The sequence below is a fragment of the Eubalaena glacialis genome, chromosome 10 (assembly GCF_028564815.1).
Source record: "Eubalaena glacialis isolate mEubGla1 chromosome 10, mEubGla1.1.hap2.+ XY, whole genome shotgun sequence".
In the NCBI taxonomy this organism is placed as follows: domain Eukaryota; kingdom Metazoa; phylum Chordata; class Mammalia; order Artiodactyla; family Balaenidae; genus Eubalaena; species Eubalaena glacialis.
Genome location: NC_083725.1, coordinates 67,191,043 through 67,210,057, shown reverse-complemented (window position 1 = coordinate 67,210,057; position 19,015 = coordinate 67,191,043). Strand labels below are relative to the sequence as shown.

The 19,015-nt window shown below is 36.2% G+C and overlaps 1 protein-coding gene and 1 pseudogene across 1 annotated transcript in view; both read left to right on the top strand.

Annotated features, from left to right (window-relative positions):
• UVRAG (UV radiation resistance associated) overlaps window positions 1-19,015 on the top strand; it is a 359,730-nt gene that overhangs the window by 235,273 nt on the left and 105,442 nt on the right.
• LOC133099054 (tomoregulin-1-like) lies at window positions 16,098-16,932 on the top strand (annotated as a pseudogene).

The following is a 19,015-nucleotide window of genomic DNA, read 5'->3' as shown; positions in this document are numbered from 1 at the left end:
AAGGCAGGAAAGGTGGGCATCAGTGGAAGAATTTAGTACTATATCTGGTAGGGCTTGTAAGTGGAGGGCAGGGAGCACATGTATAGTTTTATTCAGTTCCTTTTCAAAGGCATTGATTAATTTATAGCCCAAGTATTATTTTCAATTTCAAAACCTTTTATTTAAAGAGAGCCTGAAATATATATGTTTGACAGAAGGGGACATGAGTATGGTTTCTTTCCTCTTTTTAAAAAATTGAGGTGAAATTCACATAACATAACTTTTTTAAAGTGTACAATTCAGTGGCATTTAGTATCTTCATGGTGTTATGTAATCACCACTTCTATCTAGTTCCAAAACATTTTCATCACCCTGAAAGAAAACCCTGTATCTATTAAGTAGTCACTCCCTGTTCTACCCAGTAACCCCTTTCTTCAGTCCCTGGCAACCACCCAGTTGCTTTCTGTCTCTATGGATTTACCTGTTCTGGATATTTCGTATAACTGGAATCATTTACAACATGTAACCTTTTGTTTAGGGTTTCTTTCACTTAGCCTAATATTTTCAAAGTGTATTCACATTGAGCACAGTCAGTGCTTCACTTTTATGGCTGAATAATATTCCATTGAATGTATATACCACATTTTGTTTATTCATTCATCTGTTGATGGGCATTTGGGTTATTTCCACTTTTTGACTATGATCATTCGTGTACAAGTATTTGTTTGAGTATCCATTTTCACTTCTTTCGAGCATATAACTTGAAGTGGAATTGCTGGTCATATGGTAATTCTATGTTTAACTTTTTGAGGCACCACCAAACTGTTTTCCACAACAGCTACACCAGCTTACATTCCCTGGTATAAAGTGGTATACATATCATTGTGCTTTTGATTTGTACTTCCTTAATGACTAATGATGTTGAGCGTTTCTTCATGTTCTTGCTGGAGAAATACCTACTCAGATTTTCAGCCTGTTTTTTTTCCTTTCAGTTTTATTGAGATACAATTGATATACAGCACTGTAAAAGTTCAAGGTGTACAGCATAATGACTGACCTACATACATCATGAAATGATGACCACAGTAAGTTTAGGGAACACCCATCATCTCATGTAGGAAAGAAAATTAAAGAAATAGAAAAAAATTTTTTTCCCTGTGATGAGAACTCTTAGGACTTACTCTCTTAACCACTTTTATTTATAACATTCAGTGGTATTAATTATATCAATCATGTTGTATGTTATATCCCTAGTACTTGTTTATCGTATAACTGGAAGTTTGTACCTTTTGACTGCCTTCATACAATTTCCTCCCCACCTCTTACCCCTCCGCCTCTGGTAACCATAAATCTGATCTCTTTTCCTATGAGTTTGTTTGTTTTTGAAGTACAGTTGACCTACAACACTATGTCCTGGTAACAACATAGTGATTTGATTTTTCTGTGCATTTCAAAATGATCACTACAATAAGTCTAATTATTGTCACCATACGAAGATATTACATAATTAAGACTATACTCCCCACACTGTACAATTCAAACCCGTGACTCATTTAATTTGTAACTGGAAGTCTGTACCTCTTAATCTCCCTCACCTCTTGCCCATAGTTTTAATTGGGTTGTTCCTGTTTTCGTTGAGTTGTAAGACTTCTTTATATATTCTGCATACTAGACTCTTATCAGATAAATCATTTGCAAGTATTTTCTCCCATTCTCTAGGTTGTTGTTACAGTTTAAGGCCTAAAATTAAGGTCAGTATTATGTGCTGCCTGGATATCTGGTGAAACCAGGAGGGCCTTGACCAGTCCCTCCCAACTCTGCTCCCGTGGATCAGGCCCCCTATCCAAACAACCCTCTTTATTCAGGGATCTAGGTAGTCTCTGCTTATTCCTGAGTAGTGAATTTCAGTTCCTTGCCAGATGGGTAATTATGGAAACAAACCAATCACATCCTCCCCTGGGAACCAATCATCATCACTCTGTCCTTTTCATACTACAGAGCCTGCCACCCATAGCTCCTGGTTGTTCACTCTTCTCAAGTGTAACCCCATGTGAGCCTGCGTGGCATGCGGTATCCTCCTCCCCTGGGATTTGAGTATGTGTGACTAGTAATCTGCTTTTAATCTCATATGTCCAGTGTCAGATATTGAGTGTTCAACCATCCCCATGACCCTAGGGGTCTCTTATCAATGGGGTGAATAAAAGGAGATTAAAATAGTTGTTTTACTTTCTTTATAGTGTACTTTGATGCATAAAAGTTTCAGATTTTCATTAGGTCTAATTTATCTTTTTTGTGTGTGTTTGTTTCTAGAGCTTTTGGTTTCATATCTAAAATCCATTGCTAAATCCAAGGTCATGAAGATTTACCCCTTTGTTTTCTTGAAATAGTCTTATCATTTTATCTCTCATATGTAGGTCTTTGACCCACTTTGGGTTAATTTTTGTATATGTTATGGCTTAGGGGGTCCAACTCCATTCTTTTACATTAGGATATCCAGCTGTATCTGCATCATTTGTTAAAGAGACTATTCTTTCCTCATTGAATGGCTTTGGCACACTTGTTGAAAATCGGTTAGCCATAGATTATTTCTGAACTCTCAGTTCTAGTCCACAGGTTCATTTGTCTATTGTTATATCAATTCCACAATACGTTTTGAAATTGGGAATTGTGAATCCTCCAACTTTGTTCTTTTTCAGTACTTTTCTGGCTATTCAGAGCCCTTTGCAATTCCACATGAATTTGAAGATCATCTTTTCTATTTCTGCAAAGAGGACCTTTTAATAAGCTGTTGGCTTCAGTTTGCTAGCAATTCATTGAGGATTTTTGCATCTATATTTATAAGGAATATTGGTCTATAGTTTTCTTGCATGGCTTTTCTGTCAGGGTAATAGTGGCCTCATAGAAAGCATTATGAAGTAAGTGTTCCCTTCTCTTCTACTTTATTGGAAGAGTTTGAGGATTGCTGTTAATTCTTCTTTTAAATGTTTGTTAGAATTTACCGGTGGAGCCAAGTGGTTCTGCACTTTTCTTTGTTGGGAGGTTTTTGATTAGTGATTCAATTTCTTATTATAGGTCTGTTCATATTTTTTATATATTCCTGACTCAGTTTATACCATTTGTGTGTTTCTAAGAACAAGACCATTTCATCTAGGTTATCTAATTTGTTGGTGACAGTTGTTCATAGTATTTTTTATAATCCCTTTCGTTTCTGTAAGGTCTTTAATGATGTCTGTTTTCATTTCTGATTTTAGTTGTTTGTGTCTTTTTTATTTTCTTATTGTAGCTAAAAACTTTTAGCTAGAATAAGAAGATTTGATGGATCTTTTCAAAGAATTGACTTTTTGGTTTTGTTGATTCTCTCTGTTGTTTTTGTCCCTTTTATCTCTACTCTAATCATTATTATTTCTTTCATTCTGCTAGCTTTGGGTTTTGTTTTCTATTCCTTTAGATGTAAAGTTAGGTTACTGATATGAGAGCTTTCTTTTTTAATGTCAGTGTTTATACCTTTAAACTTCCACATCTCATAAATTTTGACACATTGTATTTTTATTTTCCTTCCTCTCAAAGTATTTTCTAATTTCCCATGTGATTTCTTCAGTTAACCCATTGGTTGTTTAAAAGGGTTTAATTTTCACATATTTGTGAATTTTCTAGTTTTCCTTCTGTTATTGAATTCTAGTTTAATTCCATTGTGATGGAGAGATAATTTGTATGAGTTCAGAATTTTTTAATTTATTAAGACTTGTTTTGTGGCCTAATATATGGTCTATCCTAGAGAATGTTCCACATGCATTTGAGAAGAATGTGTAGAATATTGTTAGATGCAGTGTTCTATTATATATGTCTGTTAGGTCTAGTTGGTTTATAGTGTTGTCAAGTCTTATATGTCCTTATTGATCTTCTGTCTATATATGCTGTCCATTATTGAAAGTGGAGTATTAAGCTCTCCAGCTATTACTGTAGGACTGTTTCTCCTTCAATTCTGTCAACATTTGCTTCTTTTACTTGGGGGCTCTCGTTTAGTGCGTATGTTTTGAGTTACTATTTCTTCTTGATGAACTGACCCTTTTATCATTATATAATGAACTTTTTTGCCTCTTGTAACAATTTTGACCTAAAGACTATTTTGTCTGATATTCGGATAGCCTCCCAGCTCTCTTTTGGTTACTGTATTTGGGAATATCTTTCCCATCTTTTCATTTTGAACCTATTTGTATCTTTGGATCTAAAATGAGTCTCTTGCAGGGACTTCCTTGGGGGTCCAGTTGTTAAGAATCTGCTCTTCCACTGCAGGGGGCACGGGTTCGATCCCTGGTCGGGGAACTAAGATACTGCATGCCCCATGGTAAGGCCAAAAATATAAAAATTAAAAAACAAAAAATTAATTAAATGAGTCTCTTGTAGGCAGTATATAGTTGGATCATTTTTTTTTAAATCCTTTCTGCCAATCTCTGCCTTTTGACTGAGAGTTTAATCTACTTATACAATATTTAACATAATTTGTGGTATGGAAGGATTTACTTCTGCATTTTGTTTTCCATATTTCTTATACCTTTTTTGTGCCTCATTTCCTCTATTACTGCCTCTTTTTTTTTTTCTTAATTGATTTTTTGTAATGTACCATTTTGATTCCCTTCTCATTTCTTTTTCAGTGTATTTAAGATATTTTCTTATTGGTGACTCTGGGGATTATAATTAGCATCCTATAACAATCTAGTTTGAAATGATACCCACTTAGCTTCAGTAGTACCTAAAAATTCTGCTCCTCTGTACCTCTGTCTCCCCACCTTTATGTTGTTATTGTCACAAATGACATCTTTATACATTGTGTGCCCATAATACTGTCTTTTAAATTTACCTGTGTAGGTAGTTACCTTCACTGGAGATCTTTATTTCTTTGTCCAGCTTTCAGTAACTGTGTAGTGTCCTTTCATTTCAACCAGAAGGCCTTAGCCTTCACTTCTTGCAGTAAGCCTAGCAGTCAGCCAGAGGTGAAAGCCTAGGGTCTTCTCAGGTGTTTTCTGAGCGTACATTCTGTTCTGAGCATGTACGTAACTTCTTTTCTATTTTTTAAATTTTTTAATTTTTAATTTAATTTTAAAAAAATTTTATTTTATATTGGAATATTGTTGATTAACAATGTTGTGTTAGTTTCAGGTGTACAGCAGAGTGATTCAGTTATACATATACATGTATCTATTCTTTTTTCAAATTCTTTTCCCATTTAGGTTATTACAGAATGCTGAGCAGAGTTCCCTGTGCTATACAGTACGTCCTTGTTGGTGATCTATTTTAAATATAGCAGTGCGTACATGTCAATCTCAAACTCCCAATCTATCCCTCCCTCCACCCTTCTTCCCTGGTAACCGTAAGTTCCTTCTCTAAGTCTGTGAGTCTGTTTCTGTTTTGTAAATAAGTTCATTTGTATCATTTTTTAAAGATTCTGCATATAAGCTATATCATGATATTTGTCTTTCTCTGACTTACTTCACTTAGTATGATAATCTCCAGGTTCATCCATGTTGCTGTAGATGGCATTATTTCATTCTTTTTAATGGCTGATATTCCATTGTATATATGTACCACATCTTCTTTATCCATTCATCTGTCGATGGACATTTAGGTTGCTTCCATGACTTGGCTATTGTAAACAGTGCTGTGATGAACATTGGGGTGCATGTATCTTTTCAAACCATGTTTTTCTCTGGATATATGCCCAGGAGTGGGATGGCTGGATCATTTGGTAATTCTATTTTTAGTTTTCTGAGGAACCTCCATTCTGTTTTCCACACTGGCTGCACCAACTTACATTCCCACTGTAACTCCTGATTCCCCAGTGTGTGTGGGTACTTTTGAATACACTGATTTCTCAAAGAAACTCTCCCCAGCTTTTCCTCCCAGACTTTAGACAGTCTGTTGTGTGTCTCAACCTTAATCTTTTGCACAAGGAGGCTATGGGGTTTGTTGGTTTGCCTTACTTCTTGAGCAGTGTCTTCTGCTTTTCCTCACTGAGTGAGTTCTGACTAGGCAAAACAAAGGCAAGTACCTTGCATTAGTCCTGCAGGTCGCCCCCAGACAAGTTAGGACAAACCAACCCAAATTTTTTTAGAATAAGATCTGCTCTGCTCCCTTAAGAACCAGGGGTCAGGGCCCCACAAGGGCAGGCTGCTGTGTTTAAGACCACTGCTGAGCTGGAGAGGGGGTTAAGGACAAGATAAGTAAAAATGCTGCAAAGCATTCCTTCTGATTTTGAGTTTCCTTTTTCTTGATTCATTGTTCAGCCAGTTGTTGTAAGCCTTTGACTGACAGTTTTTGCTTGATTCTTTTTTTTTCAATGTTTCTCTAGAGGGACAAGTCCTTTGATCTACTTACTGTACCATTTTTGCTGACTCCATTCCATTTGTTTGTGTAGTGATGAAAAACACTACTTGTAAGGGATGAAGGGACCCCTAGGTAATTTTAAGAGGAGAGAATACCATAACCAGATATGTCTTTCACAGAGATGACCTTGTAGTTTTGTGGAGAATGCCTCCCAACCTTCTGTAGGTTCCATATTAAGAAAATTAAGTATCTCTCCAGATTTTTATCAAATTTGTGCATGATGCTCTGCCTTAAAATATTAGTTATGTAGGAAAATCACTTTGGGAGCTTGAAGGAGGGGTGCTCCTCGAAATGATAAATACTCTCTCTCCAGATCAGCTGCGCACTTTAATTTGTGAAGGAGCAGCTTAACATGTGAGCACTCCAAGTAGTATGCGCCAGTGTGAGTAGTAGTGATGAGTTGTTTATTGATTGATTTTCCGAAGCGATCTGGGAAGGCCAGCGAGATTTTGGTGATTACGTTACTCATTTTTTTCTCTGGCAGCCAGGAGAACCACAGGAATTGCTTTTTAGTGAACGAATTTTATAGTATACCTCTATCTTCCCCTTTTCACTGAAACACAAATTGTATTTTATTGATTCTAATGTAAATACTTTTGACATTTTAATATTGCTAAAAATGAGATACATCTTACAATTAATGGCATGATTGATAGCATTTATCTTTTCTTAGTGGTACATAAGTTAATGATGCAGTTCACAGTTGATGCTGTCTTAGATTTTATGAACTATCAAATATTTTCACTGGGCAGTAAAGCACTTCAGATCCATTTTGGAACAACATAGATGTGTAAATAAATATCTAAATACAGATACATTTATTGATTATGCTTGTTGATTGAATCAGCCTCTCAGTTATTAGCCTGGATGACTGAAAGAGCAGATTAGACATGGTTTTCTTTTCTCCTGAGTGTGTCGATTTTCATGTGAACCTTTCCAGGGTATTAGGTGGAATCAGGTCTTCATGGGAAAATAGGAGTTAAATGACTCATTGGATAAATTATGCTTATTGTAATAGGCCTAGGGATCCTCAGCCTCTGCCCTCTCTGATTACCTGTTTCATCTGGCTATTGGAATGTGATATATTAGGGTTCAAAGCTCTATTTAGCTAGTTTTGCTGGAAGGGGGAAAAAAACACCAAAAACTAGTTTTTTCCTTTGTCTGGTCTGTTTGAAGCCCAGGTCTGGACTGATGCCTTGCCTAAACCATTACTTGTGCACCTGCACACTGTAAAGGGAAACTCTGAAATCTTTGCTGCATTTCATTTTGAGGCTCAGACCACAAAACACGAAGGAATGTAGCCAGAGTCCAGCTGCAATGTTCTTTTACCCCTTATTTCTTTTTTCACTGAGGACTGAAAAGTAGGTTTTAAAGTGATTTTTGAAATGAAATGTGTTGGTCATTGTTGTTGTGCTACTTAACCGTCTGTTAGGAACACATTCAGAATAGACGAGCTCAATAGATTGAGCTACGACATAGCTGGTCAGAGCATTTGGCTTTTTCAAGCCCTCAAAAGATGTCTGAAATTTTTTGTTTTATTTTCAGAAGGAGAAATAGGGAGTGGTGTAAATTGGCAGGCACTTTTGAAACTTCCTGGCCTGTCCCTGAAAAGGTTTTTACAGATCTCTAAAAGCTGGTCAGCTATTTTTCTGTAGTGAAATTATTGGAACCAAGAGAAATGGTAGTGCTGCTTTTCCCATTTTGTGGATTTTTTTGTGCTTATGTTTATTCCTGTGGAAGATCTTCTAAAACCCCAGGAATTGCTTTTTTAACCCGATTGATTCTGATTTATTTTAGAAACAAATTCTAGAGTACAAAGAAATTGTGATATATCCAAAATCAGACAATAATGGGCCCAGATCGTAGTCATTGCATGTGGATCTCATGCTCATGAGAGAAGGAATGGTCAGTTTTAATGATCTGCCACCTTTTTGTGACTGGGGTGCATATGGCCATCATGCATACTTATACATAAAGGAGCTGGCGAGACAGATCCCCAGGCCTGTGACTTGAGCCACCTTGCAGCCACCTTGGCGTGTCTGGATGTTTATGGAGCTTCCCCTTCAGCATAACCAGGTTGCATTTTGCCAGGAAGGAAGGGACAAAGGAATTTGCCGAGTGGCAGTGATCAGACTGATGCCCTATCTCTGTATTCCTTCAGCCTACCTCTTGGCCTGGCCACATTGACCTGTTAATAAATGAATGAGAATTTTTTCTAATGGTGTCTCCTTGAATCAGTGAGAATACTTTGAACTTTATTTGCATAAGTAGCAGATTCTCTATAGAAATAGTGACTGACCCTTGGGATTTCATTAGCATGTATTGAAAACCTAAATTTTTTCAGACTGTAATTCTGACTCCTCATTGCTATTCTTCTCTGCTTTAGGCATACTTAAACACCTGTTGACACATCTTATATTAAAAATTCTAGATTCTTTCGTATAAACATTCTCAGCTTCTGTTTGTAATCAAGCTGTTTTAATGTGGAGAGTTCAGAAGTAGTTGCTGTTTTCACTAAATTAGCATGTTTACTTTCATGGCGTCCAATTAAATCTGATGGCCTCCTTCCAGAAGGGGGAAATTTTCACATGATGCTTAGGCTTAAGTGATGTGGCCTTAATTTTCAACTCTTCTACTGTTTATCCTATAAATTAGAACATTTTTTGTAACCTTTCATCTTCATTTTATTATAGGTGGTTGCTCAGATGCTGGCATTTAAAGTAGTCAGGAACTCAGACCTCAGACCTTTATATTGAACAATGATTGTGATGACTTGAGGCAGAGGGTGAACCAAATGCTTTGGTTTTCTATTTTTTCTTGCTGTGTACCTTAAAAGTATAATCAAACAAATATTTTTCAGTGTGACTAATATAGCTGAAATGAATAAAATTATTAGTTCTTTCAGGTTTTCTACTTGATTACAGGAGTGTGACCTAAGTTGAAAAATCTCTGTTCATGTGAAAACTTTCCCAAATGTCTATAGTCCAGCTCCATTATAACTACCTAAGGGTACACCGTGGAACAAAAATAAAGATGAAGAAAAATGTTTCTGTACATGCAGCATTGTAGACGTTGTGTTTTAAAACCAGTCAGAATATTCTTAGGTCGTATGAGTCACCCCTTCATTTCACAAATGGAGAAAGAGGTTGAAAGATGAAGTAAGGTCAAATAAGAAGTTAACTAAGCCTTCACGTTGATCTGGCCCCCTGAGGGAATCAAGCCCAGAAGATGGTCCAGTTGTTAAGTGTGGTACTTTTAAGCAAGCATTTAGGAGATGGAAGAAGTATATTTATCAAAAAGGGACTATATATGAGACTGAAATACCCCTTTCCTGGTTTAGGGGAAGCTCACTGGTGAAAAATGCCATGATGTGAATTCCTATATATTAAGCGGAGTCACCGTGTTCTTATTGAAAATGTTAATTATTTAAATCTCATTTATCAGTTGGTTCACTTAACATTTGTTTTTCCTCTAAAAGGTACAATGCAAAATGCCTCTCTTTTCTTCTCTCTTTCCTCAATTTATTTAAACTAGGCAGAGTTTGTTTTTGTTTTTTAATCACTTAAGTCTTTGAAGTTATGTTGGGACTTCACCTCTAATCACTGAGCAACTGGGGAAAGGTTGTCCTCTCTGAGTCTTGGTTCACCTGGTATAATATCTATGCCACTAGATTATCATGAGGTTTAAATGAAGCACAGTGCTTGGCACACAGAAGATGCTCAATAAAATTTTGCACCTACTACTATGTATACATTGAGCTTTGCAACAGTAATTCCAGGCAGCCATGTAATTTTTTTTTTTTTTCCTAATTCTAGGTGCTAAAAGGAAAGGTGGGCCTAAGAAAAGGTTAAGGAAAATTAAAAATGCAACCCAGTAGGATAGTACTAGATTTCTTTTTGTAGTAATGCCACGAGGTACATCGTCTTTCAGTCATTGGTGTAAATGGAAAGGACTAATGAAGTTTCCCAGAGCACTGGGTAAAAAAAACTGTTGCAGGTCTGAAGGCTTGTTTCTTACTTCAACTACTCAGGGAGTTTACTGCCTAATATCTGCTAATGAGTCGAGTAAGTGTCTGTGTTTTAGAACCTATCAGTTTAGCGAATGCTGAAACCCTTATTCTTAAAAGGAATGTAGAGCATGTTCAAATAGTTAAACAGTTCCCAGCCTGGCCCGCTACTTACTTTTTTAGTCTTATCCCAGTGCCCTCTCAGTTCATAACCTAATTGTGGTTGTACATAAAGCTCTTCCGTTATTATCTAAAACTTTCCTCGTAAAGTCTTTCTTAAATCCCCATAGTTTGATGGACTGTCATAGTCTTTTGTAATCCTATGAACAATTCTTTCTATATAGTATCTCAGAAATGAATTATGTTTATATATGTTCTCATTTCATTTTAACAACAACCCAGTGATACAAGTGATGTATTAGAGTTATTTGTCTTTTTCTTGTCTGAAATATTTTCAGTGTAGAAACTGCATCTTACTTGGCATGAAACTTATTCCATTGTCTTACCGAGAGCCTTGTATTGTGTAAACACTCAATAAATATTTTTTGAATTGAATTAGGAGAGCAAAAGGGATGTTCAGTTTCTGCAAATGCTATTAAGTAATCTGACACTCCATGCTCTAGCCCATAGTTTTAACTCTAGATGCTCTGGCCAGGACAATCCTTGTTTCATACACTCCCTTAGGACCATGGGAAGCTATGAACTTCAGTGCCTGTTGTAATCCAAGGCACAGGCAGCCGTGCTAATGGGGCTGTGTTCAGGAGTGAGAGCAAAGAGTGTGTTTTAAAATGAGGAATCCCCATGGAAATTTTAGGCAGCAGAAATCAACAAAATAAAAATGCAGAAGGTGGTTGCTGGGTGAAACAGGAAATGAACACCTTATGGAGATGAGGCAGTCCACTGAGAGAGGGGAAATGTGGAAAATGAGTCAAAAGTAATTGTGTAGCTATTTCATCTCTGACACTTGGAAGCATATTGTTGTGTGTGTTGTTTTTAATGAAGTGTGTTTTACAGTGCTGATGTTATTATCTGGATGAGGAAGTCTTCTCTAGTATTATTGTCATCTCAGCTTTCTGCAACCAACTAAATTAAAATACAGTAATGTAATGGGACAGTGGAATAAAAAAGAAAACCAGATGACTCTGACATGTGACCCTAACTTGAACTTACTGCTTTTCTGATTTGCAGTGTGCTCAAATCAGAGAGGTTCAATGTAACGCTTTGAGGGACCGGGGAAGGTAGAGGAATAATATATTTAGTTAATAGTGGGCTATGTCATGGGTTAAAGATTGTTACATTATTAGAATATGTGAAATCAGTGTTTCTCAACAGGAGGTCCCCAGAGCATCAATGAGCTCTCCAGGTAGCATGGACTGGCCTTCTGCAGTCTGTTATTAATGTGTATCATATGACAGCATAGATGCTTTGGATTCTGATATGAATTAATCATTTACTCTAATAAATAAGACTTAATTTTATTGATGTTACATTGAAAGTAGTATCTTTCTTTCCTTTAATTCTTATGTTAGATTTTTTGGTAGGCAAATAATGAGGGATATGAGGATAATTATATCAAGCCAGAGAGTTTGGAGTAAGTGATTTGTGGAATCTTTTGGTTTTCTGAAGAAATAAATGGGTGGAAAGAATAAGAAAATTATTTTTAGGTAGATGTGAACTTATTTTAACTTCCCAAAGCATCTTATTATAATAGTTCTTTAGACAGTTTTCTAGGAATAACATTTATGTCCTGGATAATAGTGTAATTGTAAAACAAATTTATATCATTCTTTTAACCAGATAGTTCTATTCACTGCCATTTTTTACGCCTCTCCCCACAATAATTTACAGTTACAAGATCACCAAATGTAACTTCTGAATTGGATTAAATGATCAATTGGTATTCAGAGTTTTTCTTCTCTAATTCCTTGAAATGAAAAATTGATATGAGAGTTAACTCATGTATAGTTAAGTCACAGGAGAGTTAAATTACAAAAGAGTTACATCACTGAAGTCAAACCATATGTTGAGGACTAGTACACATTTGTCACTGCACAAGTTGCTGGTATTAGGTGAAATTACTCAGCTGCTGAAGTGGCATCAGGGATGGAGAGCAAGTCAGTAGACAGTCATCCTCAGCATTATAAGGGTCATGTTAGAAATACTTGGGGATGAGTTGAGCAGCCAGCAAAGGCATGCTTTAGGAGGTGGCCCCTAAACATCTGAGCTGCTGAGTGTGGAAGAGGCTTAGGAGCTGCCCAAACAAAGGCTAGATACAACAGAAGCACACACACCCTGGCACAAAACAGGTATTGCACCTTTCCATTGGCCAAAGCATCTAGTTTCTCACCCAGCCTGGTGAGTGACTTCAAGTTGCTCAGCAGTTTTCTTTTAGGCATAAATAAAAGAGGGATAAGTTAATAGTTCAATCTTTAGTTGATGTTAAAATGAAAATTACTTTCAAAGATGATTAGCTTTGAGTGGTTAATATCAATATACATATATCCATTTATTCAAAGCATAGTAATATATCTTTATAAAGTGTTCTGGATCACAGGTTGGTTATAATAAATATATGACTAATTTGACTTAAACATATAGTCACTTCCATGTATAACTATTTAACAGGGATTAACTATATATATTGGCATGTGAATAATAAAAGTTGTGTTTTCTAAACTTAGGAAAGGAGAAATGGCTTTTCCATTTCACTCTTCTGAAAGAACTTCAGTATCAAGCACATCTTGAACCAGTTTATTTCGCCTCACTAGTCTCCGTGCACTGGCTTTAGAGAAATGTGAAGAGTAAAAGAGGGAATTTATATAAAATTACCATTGCATATAATAGTCAGTCAGTAAATATTTGTATACTGGGTGATAATAATAAGTAGAAATGAGAAATTTGAGAAGTCCATGGCTTCTAATTCAGAAAGGATCTCTTAAATAAATCACAGAAACATACAGACCATAATATGAGAAATGATCCATAACTTTGATTTCATTTTTTAAAACTTGCTAATAACAAAAGAAAACAAAAACAAAATGAAAAGGTAAGCCACATATCAGGAGGAGAGATTCGTATCACATAGATCAGCCAAGGGTCAGGATCCAGAATATGTGGGGAAAAAAACCTTTATATATTAATAAGAAAAGGAGCAGTCAACCCAATAGAAATATGGACATAGTGTATAAGGAAGCTGTTACAGAAGAACAAACCCTAAATATCTAATAACATAAGGAAAAAATACTCACTAGTATTTTACTAGTCTCACTAGTAATTGGGAAAATGCAAATTAACACCACAAGAGATACCATTTTACATCCATCAACCTGGCCAAAAATCGAATGTCTGTTTAGTACCTAATTTGGTGACCATATAGATGAAAAGGAACTCTTATCCTTTGTGAGAGTTTCAATTAGTTTGTTTCAGAGGGCAATTTGAAAATACAGTTAAATCTGCACAAACCTTCTTCAACCTAACAGCCTCACTCCTGGTTATATATTAGGCTTTTGAGTAGCTTTTACATATATGCTATCTATGAATATTTATTGTGTCTATATTATGTAGATAATTAAATTATCTCTTGGCTACCTCTATTATTCTGTATTGGAATTATTCACAATTATATAGCTAGTATTTACTTTTTTTAAAGTGACTCTATCCTTTTGTACTATTCCTTTCAGGGTCTCCATTACAGTGAAACATAATTTTCTTTTTTTATAAGTTTATTTGTTTATTTATTCATTCATTCATTCATTCATTTTATTTATGGCTGTGTTGGATCCTCATTGCTGTGCGCGGGCTTTCTCTAGTTGCAGTGAGCGGGGGCTACTCTTTGTTGCGGTGAGCAGGCTTCTCATTGTGGCTTCTCTTGTTTTGGAACACGGGCTCTAGGCGCGCAGGCTTCATTAGTTGTGGCACGTGGGCTCAGTAGTTGTGGCTTGCCGGCTCTGGAGCTCAGGCTCAGTAGTTGTGGTGCACGGGCTTAGTTGCTCCGCGGCATGTGGGATCTTCCCGGGCCAGGGCTCGAACCTGTGTCCCTTGCATTGGCAGGCAGATTCTTAATCACTGCGCCACCAGGGAAGCCCCCCCCTTTTTTTTTTCTTAAAGCTACTTCCTTTAAGACTAGAATACATGTTTCTTTGTATACAGCTTCTCCTTTTCATACAGGGCTGATTCAGGTGGTTACTTTTTCTCATAATTCATATAATTTTCATATACCAGTTCTTGCTTGATTAGTTTTAGATTTATAATAGTGGTTCTCCATATTTACTTTTGAGGAAATATTGATGATAATAATGCCAAGAATTTTGAGTGCTACTCATTTATATTATTGGAAACCTTTTTAAAAGACTTACAAAAGAATTAATTCTTCCCATCCTGCTTTTTAGTAACTCCCATTAATGTAAATGATGACTCCCAGGTTCATGATGTGGAGAGTCTAGCGATGAAATACTAGAAGTGTTAATGGTAGTTAGTTATAGAAATTTACTGCTGTAAGTTAATTAAACACACCAGTAAGCAACTGGAGCATTTTATTATTTAGTTTGTATAAATATACAGTTGGAAAGTTAATGAGAAATGGCAAGTGTCTTGGAGTTTGATTGACAGCTATACTAAACCTTTTTAAAATGTGTAGATGACGAATGAATTTACTGAGACAACTTCTGTTGTAAAATATTCCATAGAAGGAATATTTATTTTTGAGTGTGCAGTAGCATAATTTTGTCATTTCTGACTTTAAAAAATTAGTTACTAGAGGAAAAACTTTTTAGAAGTCACCTCCTAATATTGAATTTGCTAAATAGTGTTCTGTATGGGAGATACAAGACTTTCTTTTATTATTTTCTGGCTTCTATACTATTTGTGGTCTCTGCATAAATAAAAAAATGGGAGATTCCTGAGGTGGTTGAAAAGAATTTGGTAAATAAATAGCATGTTATTTTCCTTCAGAGATTTCTAGGGGAAGTGATAAGCAGTATTCTGTTCTAAGAAGATACAGGTTGGTCACACTTAATTGAAAGAAGTTTCCTTTCTCATTTTGTATCATTTTGGGGGGAACCTACCTGTCTTTTTAGCATGCAATTTGGAATAGACACTTAACTCAATTTTGTAGTATTTGTATTATTAAATGCTAATTCAAAGTCAGGGTTCATAGTATCAGAATTATAAACGCATAAATGAACCTGCTCACCTATTCATTCATTCATCAAATGTTCAGTAATTATGTACTGCCTGAGAGACATTTTTCTAGGTCTTTGGATTATACTAATGGAGTGGCTGGTGGGATGAATTGGGAGATTGGGATTGACATATATACCCTAATATGTATAAAATAGATAACTAACAAGAAGCTGCTGTATAAAAAAATAAAATAAAATTCAAAAAAAAAAAATGTCAGGGACTTCCATGGTGGCGCAGTGGTTAAGAGTCCACCTGCCAATGTAGGGGACACGGGTTCGATCCCTGGTCCCGGAAGATCCCATATGCCGTGAGCAACTAAGCCCATGCGCCACAACTACTGAGCCTGCGCTCTAGAGCCTGCGAGAGCCACACCTACTGAGCCCATGTACCTAGAACCCATGCTCCGCAAAAAGAGAAGCCACCGCAATGAGAAGCCCGCGCACCACAACGAAGAGTAGCCCCCGCTCACCGCAACTAGAGAAAGCCCGAGCGCAGCAACGAAGACTCAGCGCAGCAAAAAAAACAAAAAGGCACAAAATTCTCAGAAGTTATGTATATGTGCCATACAAAGTATATTCCCATCTGTGGATCAAATGGGGACACGTACCAAAATGAATGCTTTCTCAGAAGGGCTGCTTGTAAGCACCAGGAAGAGATAATAGTAGTAGCAAGGGGACCATGCTGCTCTGATAATGGCTCTGGATCTGGAGAGAGAGAAGAGGAAGGGGCAGGGAGAGTTGTTCACAGAAAACACTCCAAGTGTGGACCTTGCAAATATAAAGCTGAGTGTGATGAAGATGCAGAGAATGTTGGGTGTGTATGTAATATAGATTGCAGTGGATACAGTTTTAATCCTGTGTCTGCTTCTGATGGGAGTTCCTATAACAATCCCTGTTTTGTTCGAGAAGCATCTTATATAAAACAAGAACAAATTGATAGAAGGCATCTTGTGTCTGTGCACAGACACAGATGACACTAGTTTGTTGGGAAAGAAAAATGATGGACTACAGTATCAACCAGATGTGAAAGATGCTAGTGATCAAAGGGAAGATGTTTATATTGGAAACCACATGCTTTGCCCTGAAAACCTCAATAGTTACTGTATCCATGGAAAATGTGAATTCATTTATTCTACTCCGGCTTCTTGTAGATGTGAATCTGGTTACACTGGACAGCACTGTGAAAAGACAGACTTTAGTATTCTCTATGTAGTGCCAAGTAGGCAAAAGCTCACTCATGTTCTTACTGCAGCAATTATTGGAGCTGTACAGATTGCCATTATAGTAGCAGTTGTCATGTGCATAACAAGAAAATGCCCTAAAAACAATAGAGGATGACGACAGCAGCAAAACCTAGGCCATTTTACTTCAGATACATATTTCTAGAATCGTTTAAACTGATGACTTTTATATGTATACTGACCATGTGATGTACATTTATTATGTCTTTTTTTTAAAGAATGGAAATATTTATTTCAGAGGCCTTATTTTTGGACATTTTTAGTGTAGTACTGTTGGCTCGTATTTAGAATATTCAGCTACAACAGTTTTGGACTGTTTAGTAGTCTTTGTTTTATGTTTTTAAATACAGAAATTGATTTCACAAATTTGTACTACATGGTAATTCTAAGACTTGTTCTTTACCTATGCAATGTAATATTTTTGCAAAGACGGACCACTTCCAAATGGTTATAAAGTCATACCCACTTCTTCCACAATGACCACAGCAAATGAACTGAAGGTATAGATGTTTACAGATTACTTTTCTTACAAAAAAAATCTAGAAGACACTGTGTTTAGACATTTCAGTGTTCTTGAGATTTATTAACTGATTTTTTAGACACTACCTGTTGCATGAACTGTAAAGCTATGTGTGTTAGATGTAAAATATTTATAAGATGTATGAACTGGAATTTGATCATTTCTCTCTTTGAAAAAATAATTCTGAATTTTTAAAAGTATATGGTAGCAATGATGGAACGGATCACTGAAAAGTAGATTTAGATGTTGTGAAAATAGTCTGTTTAACAAACAGATTTGAATAAAGCCTACTCTATCATTTAAAAAAAAAACCAGTTAAAACCATCTCTTTTTTTCCCTTTTAAAATAAATGATTAGTTTAAAATCAACTCTGTAAAGGCTAGATGTTTTTATAGAGCAGATACAGACTAAGAAAGTGAGCATATTATCTCAGCTTATTATCTAATTTGAGAGATAATAAAAATACCTTGTTTTGTGCCTTTTGTTCAGTAACACTCCTTTCTTTACCTTGTCTTATGAACACATTGCAAGATTCATCAGACATACCCCTGGGAGAGCAAGAAAGACAATCTGATTTTGAGCAGAGAATGATACGGCTGGTTGATGGGTGGTTTGGGACTAGTCTCAACAGTCATTTTGTCACTAAGAGTAAAGGCCCGATTATTGACTAGAAAGTACTTTTTAGATAAAGTTTTAGGGCCAACTTAAAAGTTGTTAGTTCAGAATATCTATTTCAGTTTTTTGGCTTTTCCAGTGAAAATAATGTAATTATGCTTAAATGACCCAGTCCTCACTCCCTGCAAAAATATGCTGACATCAGGACCTGTTTGTTTGACGAGACTAATTCAGAGGAACAATAAGCAGTGTTTTCACACTCAAAACTAGCCAATGAAATAAAAGGTTACAAACATTAAATTAGAAATGATTCATTGTCGTGAGTTTCACACATGGGTGTGCCTGAGTGTACACTTGTATACACAGAGCAACATCAGATAATATTAGAAAAAGATCGATTCCTAGAACTCAGCTAATCATTATGTTCACCAGATGTCTTTTGAGTAAAATATTACTCTTTTCTCTATTGTGTTGCAAACACTTGAACTCCTGGAAGACACTAAAACTCAATTTGAGTATAGATACACTCTCTTCATCTAGGAGTCATACACTTACTGAGGGTTAAATTGTTTATAGCTCTTTCAGTTGACTCTTTTCTACTTTAATCTTTTATGAAACGTCCTGGGGGTAGGAAACCCAAAGGGGAAATCCATGGACATATGAAGAAAGGCCAAAAAATAGAAGAATAAACATATAAGGAAATAGAAATAATAATATAAAAAAAGGCTTTTAAGAATTTCAGAATTCTCAAAGGAGGAAATAGCATCCATAAAAAAAGAATGAGATTTTATGAAACAGAAATAGGTAGTTGTTGGGACTTCCCTGGTGGTCCACTGGCTGAGACTCCATGTTCCCAGTGCAGGGGGCCCGGGTTCGATCCCTGGCCAGGGAACTAGATCTCACATGCCGCAACTAAAGGTCCTGCATGCCGCAATTAAAAAGATCCCACCTGCCATGCAACGAAGATCCTGTGTGCTGCAACTAAGACCAGGTGCAGCCAAATAAATTAAAAATAAAAATAAAAAATAAAAAGAAATAGGTAGTTGTGACTCAAAAGACATAGAAAAGTGTATTTTTTAAAAAGACCCTCATA